The following is an 8474-nucleotide window of genomic DNA, read 5'->3' on the forward strand; positions in this document are numbered from 1 at the left end:
GTCTCTCTGATTAGACTGAGAGTTGTTAAGGGCAAGTCTCCATGTTATACAGATTTTTTAATTTGCCAGCTTCACATAGTCCTACTTATCCTTGTCAATCCTTGTCAATTCCTAAGAAATAGCACAGCAATAAAACTCTCCCTTAGGGTATGGAACTGAGGTTATTTATCAAATTTGACTGTCTCATATTCCTTAAGGTCAATAAAGAGGCTATATGACCCTGGGAAAATTATTTAGTTTCACTGTGCCTCAGTGTTATCATCTGTAATATGGGTAAAAGAATACTATTTATCAGAGGGAGCAATTATGAAAGTCAAGTGACACAGAACCAAATTAGTTCAGTGCCTGGATACAGTAAATGCTCAATAACTGTTTGTGATTAATATCAATACCATTATTATTGATTTCATTGCACGTGACCATCTGAATTTTTCCCATCCTTGCCTGTGCCTACATTCATGCTAAGTCGCTTCAGTCATACCCAACTGTTTGCAACCCTATGAACTATAGCCCATCAGGCTCCTCCAATCATGGGATTATCCAGGGAAGAATAATGGAATGACTTGCCGTGCCCTCCTCCACGGGATCTTCCCAACCCTGGAATCAAACCTGTGTTTCTTAAGTCTCCTGCACTGGCAAGTGGGTTCTTTACCTCTAGTGCTACCCGGGAACCCCACCTGCTGCTGCTGCTAAGTCGCTTCAGTCATGTCCAACTCTGTGCAACCCCATAGACGGCAGCCCACCAGACTCCTCTGTCCCTGGGATTTTCCAGGCAAGAATACTGGAGTGGATTGCCATTTCCTTCTCCAAACCCACCTATAATTATCACTATTTTCAATGAATAGAAACAATACTGTGGCCTGGGTTTGTGAGGCATATTCCAGAAAGTTCTAAAGAGCTTTTTTACTAGCACCCCCTTAGACATCAGCAGGTAGATGGATCCAGTCTGGCCTTTGGCCATTGCCAAAGCTACAGGCATGGCATGTATCAGAGAATCCCAGAGAAGTAAGTCCTCTAAAGAGAGACTACAGTGCATTTCTCCAGGGATTAGCAGCTTCATGACACAAATCATGTGAGACTGGGTCAAGTCACCTTGAAACTGGGTTAAAAATCACTGAACTGCAGATGTGTCCATGGAGTAGCATCCACAATGGTCAGCATCAGAATGACTTAATAAAGAGCATCCGAGGCCTCACGAGCACTCTCTGGTTACCACAGTGTAGGAATACTGTGCCTCCCCTGAACCTAGCAGCTTATGGGGGAAAGGATGGTAGGACATTGTTGTCCAGTGGTCCCCAACCTCCTGGATCTACTGTTTGATGCTCTGAGGTGGAGCTGATGTAATAATAATAGAAATAAAATGTACAATAAATGTAATGCACTTGAATAATCCCCAAACCACTCCCCATCCCAGCCCCAATTCATGGAAGAATAGTCTTCCACAAAAGCAGCCCCTGGTGCCAAAAATGTTGGGGACCACTCATGCAGAGCATCTCTAGGATCTTCCCATGTTGTTTGCAGGGCCTGCCTTCTTTTCACCCCTGCACTCTGAACTCGGTGCTTGCGGGAGTATGTCCGACAAATCTCTCTCCAGGGCTATAATGATATCTTGTGCCTTCAGCAAAGATTTGTTGAGTAAATGTGTTAACAAACAAACAAAAAAGATAGTGTTTATTCACTGGGATATAAAATGCTCATTTACGGTCTTGCATGATGAAGCCTGTAAGCATATGGTACCTGCCACGTTTGCCTGCAGGTAAAACAGAAGCAGGTAATTCTGGTCTTGCCATTTTGCCCTTCTCTCCGTCTGCTCTTTTATATCTCAGGGGTGTAAAGCTTTGTTCTCTACACTAGTTTTCCCTGTTAAAATGTTAGTTGTTGTTAGGTGAATTATATTTCCATATGGCTTGCAATTGCAATTATCTTTTTAAAAAAAATCTGGCTATTGATTGTGAAAACTGGTAAACATCTTTTACTATTGAAAAAAAAAAAAAAGATACAGTTGACATACCCTTAAAATCCACCGTTTTTAAAGTAAAAAAAGAAGTTAACTGTTAATAGTGCCAGTTTATCAAATATTGGGGGTACGCAGACCAGATTTTCATACTGAAGAAAAAAGATTTAAACCTTAATATTTTCAGGAGATTTTTCTCTCTTCGCAGACACTAGGCATTGAAATGAGCACTGGAATTAGGAGAAATAAGTGAGATTACCATGGATTAAAAAAAAAACTTATTTATAATTTATTTTTGTCTGTGCTGGGTCTTCACTGCTGTGTGGAGGCTCCCCCCAGTTGTTGTAAGCGGGGCTACTCTCTAGTTGGGGTGCACGGGCCTCTCACTGTGGTGGCCTCTCTTGTTGGGGAGCATGGGCTCCAGGGCTCAAAGGATTCAGTAGTTGTGGCTCATGGGTTTCAGAGCAGGGGCCCAGCAGCCATGGTGCATGGGCTCAGTTGCCCCTCAGCAGGTGGCATTTTCCCAGGCACTGAACCCATGTCCCCCACACTAGCAGGTGGATTCCTAACCACTGGACCACTAGGGAGGCCTTACCGTGGAGTCTTCATGTATTTCTTTAGGGCTTGAATTTGGGGCACTTTTGTACCAGTTAGGGTATTTTCATCCTCAAGCCATAAACTGACTGAAATAGCTGGAACAAGAGAATGCATTATCTCATGTGTACTAAGATGCTTCAGTTGTGTCCAACTCTTTGGGACCCCATGGACTGTAGCCCACCAGGCTCCTCTGTCCAGGGGATTCTGCAGGTAAGAATACAGGAGTGGGTTGCGATGCCCTCCTCCAGGGAATCCTTCTGACCTGGGATTGAACCCACATTTCTTACGTCTCCTACACTGGCAGGCAGGTTCTTTACCACGAGCACCACCTGGGAAGCCCATGCATTATCTCATATGAAGAGTACATCCAAAGTTGGGCTGATGGTTGAACCAGTAGCTTGAGGATGTCACCCAAGAGCAGGTATTTTCCATCTCTGCTCCCTGCTGTCTTTGGTTTTGCTTTTATCGTTAGGCAGAGGAATGATACAGGGATAAGATACACTTATGCATAAATCCCGTGGAAGAAGAGAGAAATCCCCTGGCCTTCTTTTCCTGAAGTGACTCTTCTCATATATTCCTTTGTGGAGTCTCCCTCCATCTCACCAGAATATGCTCACATTCTCATTTGTAAGCCAGTGTTAGCATGAGGCATGTGTGTGTGATAAATCGCTTCAGTCATGTCCAACTCTTTGCAACCCCATGAACTGTGGCCCACCAGGCTCTTCTGTCCATGGAATTTTCATGGAATACTGGGAGTGGGTTGCCATGCCCTCCTCCCGGGGATCTTCCCAGACTAGGGATCAAACCTCCGTCTCTTATGTATCCTGCATTGGAAGGCAGGTTCTTTACCACTAGTGCCACGTGGGAAGCCCAGTAGCAGAATAGCTAACCCTAAAACCTATGAGGCCTGCCTCTGCTCTGAGAGCTGGAGACATGGGACTTTGGAAGAGAGGAGTAAGAACTTGAAAAAAATATCAGATTCTTTTTTACGAAGGAGGAAGAATGAAAGGTAATCTGGAGACAACTGAGAGAGTTTTCTATATACTTTATATGATCTTCTTATTCAGAAGAAAGCAACAATGATATTTTAAAATAAATACCGGGAGAAAAAATTCTGGGATATTTGATTCCCAAAAATGAGAGACAAATTTTGTAAAATAGCACAGGGGGAGAAATAGTTAGGCGGTAGAATGAATATTTATCTAGACTGGGAAGGTGGCCCAAGGAAAAGAAGAAAAACAAAAAGTCATATATTCCTTTATCCTCCTGAGTCAGGCTTAACATGTAACCATGGTGATCGTTCCATTTGAACCTACTGTCCACTGTAAAACATCCTGCGAAAGGCTGTGGAGTTTGATTGAGCTAAGATTCACGGTAGAAGATGGAGGAGCACATTGCCGTAAGCCTTGGGTACTATAAAGTGACTGAAGAGCAAGATGTTACAGGTCTGTAGTCAGGTGGTTCATTATGTTTAGTTTCTGGAAACAGTTTTTCATTGAGAAAGTCTAACCCTTAAAAAAAAAAAAAAAACTACACCAGACATAAACTAAGTAATTTTTTTCCTACAGCAAGTCATATGTTTTTCACCTAGACAAAATAAGCACCATAGGGCACATGTATCAAAGAAAAGGGAAATCCAAAAGAATTACATTTTTAAACAGCCTTAATCCTATTTGGTCAGGAGCAAAGTTTCCTAAAAACGAAAGTGCTCGCTTCTGGTGCCTATCATCAAATTACTACAGAATATTCTACCGTGCCTTGACTTCTCCTGTAAGTAGAATCCAAGGATGATGAAGTCTTAGTGGAGATGGTATCTAGGAACTTTAAAAACACCACCAACAGAAGAGTTGCCAAGTTGCTAAGAGAGTAAATCACAGTAGTTCTCCTCACACACACACACACACACAAAATGTTTTTAACTGTGTATGGTGATGTGTGTTCACTAGATTTATTATGGTGATCATTTTTCAATGCATATAAATGCTGAATTATTATATTTATACCTAAAATGTATATAATGTTATATTTCAGTTATATTTCAATTAAAAAATTACAAAGCAAAACAAAACACACAAAAACCTAGTGTGGGTGTATTTTCCTTCAGCAAATGTTTTTATAAACCAAAGAAAAGCAAGAAACCAGAGAATATTCCTTGGTGAGAAGACATCAATAGAGTCTAGAGAAATATAGCCTACACATTTAGGTGAAATTTAGTGTGATTGACAAGAAAAGAAAAAGCAGGACATAACAACTGATTATATCATGAGTGTACGCCTCCTACCATCTTGTTGTAGTTTCTTATTTATGTCTTCAGTGTGGATATCTTTCTTGATAGGTTCTTGTCTTTTTTTATCCATGGTTGTTCAGCAGTTAAGTTGTGATTTTGCTGTGCTTATGAGAGAAGCTTAAAGTCCTTCTACTCTGCCATCTTGTCCAAATTCCAGACATAGCAACTGAAAGAGTAAAGTTAGATTCAGCAGGAAGAGGTGGAGAGGCTGCATTATGGAAATAACTTAGGGAGAGAGGGAGAGAAAGAATTATGACAACTAGAGTATTCAGCTTGTTTCCTCAGATATGTTTTGCTCACATTTTTCATCTTTCTCAGACATCATGCCTACAAAAGAACAAGACCAGTGAGCAAATATTTTGGATGACTACACTATGTAATACAAAATAAGGAATGACTTGAGAAAGATACATTTAGTATTAATTAGAACCACAGTCCATAGGGTCACAAATAGTTGGACATGACTGAAGCGACTTAACATGCACAACATAAGTTAGAATGTTCTATAAGAAAGGGAAAGAATAATGCTATCTGTGGTGTCTTTAAAGGCTTCAGAAAGGAGTTAATAAATGAACTGAATTTTGAAAATGGGTAGGACATTGACAGTTGATTATGTGGATACAGAGCACTGCAAGCAAGAGGAAGGGGTATTTCAGAAACAGGAAGCATTCTATAGGGGCTATGCCTTAGAGTATTAGATCTACAGCAGGACATTCACATAAGAAGGATGGGTAATAAAGTAGGGTGGGATTAAATGACAAGGAGCTATGACAAATTCATTTTTGTCACAAGATTAGTCATTGAAGGTTTTTAAGTAGGAAAATAATAAAATTACATAAGATCAGTAAAATAGTCTTATTGTCAGTGTGGAAGGCAGAAAAAACAACCATTGGGAGACTGTTGAAATACTCATAATCTCTGGTAAGGAGAACATGAACAAAAGCAGAATTGGCAGGATAGAGATGCAGAGAAAGAATAAAGGATATGGAAGACGTGTGAATAGGACTTGCTCACTTGACAGGAAAGAAAGAAAGCGAGAAGAATTGATGATGACTCAAATATTTGGAGTCTGAGCAATGAGAATATATTGTTTCTGGTTTTGGATGATGGCTTTGCTTAGAGATGGATTAGATTGTGCAGCATGTGCTTAAAAACTTGAGTCTGAATTTTTAGAAACATGGATGTGCAAGGGACTTGAATCAAAGTTATATTTAGAATCGAAAGAGTGTGTAGTCCAAAGAAGAACAGGAACTAAATCATAAGGCTAAAGGGAAGCAAACAGAGGCAGGTGATAGGGAAGCTACCTCTTCAGATATGTATTTTTTAATAATGTTTTCCATACCCTTCTCAGCAAAACTTCAGTTTTGAAATTTTGAAATGTCAGTCAGTTAAATGTTGTACTTTGAAGCTCTTCCAGGGCACTGTGAATATTAGTTGACCTCACAGGTATTCACCAATGAATCACAAGAAGTGCTTTGTACACCACAGTGGTGCTCTATTATTCGATGTTGTGTTCAAGAAAACTGCAAACTCTATGTAGACTATGTGAGTCTAAAGGATGTAAGGAATGTAAGTTGTAAGGAATAAGGCTGTTGATCTAAGGAGAAAAACATTTTTCTCTAGGTGATGAATACCAGATTCTAAAACAGAAATCAGCCCTAATATACTCATGTACTTATTGATGTGCTGCTTGAGGATGGGAAATATTTGTTGAAAAAATTTACCAAGTATTTTCTGACACAGTCATAAATACAAATTTCATGGTAATTAACAAGGAGGTGGAACATGAATAAACCCACCAAAATAATTCAGGCCTCTATTCTTAGCCAATACTTCCTTTTTTCCTGCTTTCCCAACTCTCTCTCTCTCTCTCTTTCTCTCAAATGCAGTGAAGCTAGGTGAAGGCATGGGCCATGCAGGTACTGAGTCTGGGAGTCAAGAGCTAAGGCCTGTCCTATAGGCTAGACTTGGAGACCCAAGACAGTGCACTTCACACATGCATCTGTCTGTGTGAAATGAAGAGACTGATCTCAGTGTGCATCTGATTTTGCCCCTCCTCTTCATAATAAAAACACATTAGTCAGAATTGCCTGCCATCTTCCTAAGGAGAAATTTCAGTAGAGTTTATTATGCTTTGCTTTATCCAGAAATAACCTCAGATATGCAGATGACACCACACTTATGGCAGAAAGTGAAGAGGAACTAAAAAGCCTCTTGATGAAAGTGAAAGAGGAGAGTGAAAAAGTTGGCTTAAAGCTCAACATTCAGAAAATGAAGATCATGGCATCTGGTCCCGTCACTTTATGGGAAATAGACGGGGAAACAGTGGAAACAGTGTCAGACTTTATTTTTGGGGGCTCCAAAATCACTGCACATGGTGACTGCAGCCATGAAATTAAAAGATGCTTACTCCTTGGATGGAAAGTTATGACCAACCTAGATAGCATATTCAAAAGCAGAGACATTACTTTGCCAACAAAAGTCCGTCTAGTCAAGGCTATGGTTTTTCCAGTGGTCATGTATGGATGTGAGAGTTGGACTATGAAGAAAGCTGAGCACTGAAGAACTGATGCTTTTGAACTGTGGTGTTGGAGAACACTCCTGAAGAGTCCCTTGGACTGCAAGGAGATCCAACCAGTCCATTATAAAGGAGATCGGTCCTGGGTGTTCTTTGGAAGGAATGATGCTAAAGCTGAAAGTCCAGTACTTTGGCCAACTTATGCGAAGAGTTGACTCATTGGAAAAGACTCTGATGCTGGGAGGAACTGGGGGCAAGAGGAGAAGGGGACGACAGAGGATGAGACGCCTGGATGGCGTCACGGACTCAATGGACGTGAGTTTGAGTGAACTCCAGGAGTTGGTGATGGACAGGGAGGCCTGGCATGCTGCAATTCATGGGGTCGCAAAGAGTTGGATACGACTAAGTGACTGAACTGAACTGAACTTATCCAGAAATATTCTCTAACATCTTCATAGTCTCTGAAGAACTCCTTCCCAGAAGAATGAGAAGCCTGCAAGAGAAAGAACTCAGTTTCTCTTAGGACATCTTCTCAGTAGAATCCTCTCCAGCTCTTTGTTTTCCAACTCTTTGGCTCTTCCTTATGTCTCCATGGTGTATGGCAAGACACAATGCTGTCACACTTAATCATCCTGCGATACTCCCAGCCAAGACCACCAAGCACGCTCACTTATCTGCCTGCCCCACAGATCCCAATCAGACCTAATCATATCCCTGGCTAGGCTAACCCACCATGTGCCTCCACCACTGTTCACCATGGCATCTGAGACTTAAATCCTCCACTAGCTTTCACTCAGCTGGCTCATGGAAATAGTTGCCTATCTTTTTTGCTTAATCAGTGGGGTTTTACTCCAGTGAATGTTACTTCAGCCAAACCAGACTTCCCTAGTTTAAAGACTAGAAGAGTTCCAGAAGCATTTTCATGGTTTTTCCTTTCTTATTTCTGAAGGACTCACAGAAGCTAATAGTTAGAGTAGTAATGAATTTGGGCATAGCATTAAACATTGAACTTATTCTTTTACTACATTATCCCAGTTCTCAAAATCATGAAGTTAGCAGGCATTCTAGAGGCATCTCTTCCCCATTTCTAATCAACTTGCTAAAGATATTTTGAAGGG

This window comes from Bos taurus, chromosome 20 (assembly GCF_002263795.3).
Source record: "Bos taurus isolate L1 Dominette 01449 registration number 42190680 breed Hereford chromosome 20, ARS-UCD2.0, whole genome shotgun sequence".
NCBI classification, from domain to species: domain Eukaryota; kingdom Metazoa; phylum Chordata; class Mammalia; order Artiodactyla; family Bovidae; genus Bos; species Bos taurus.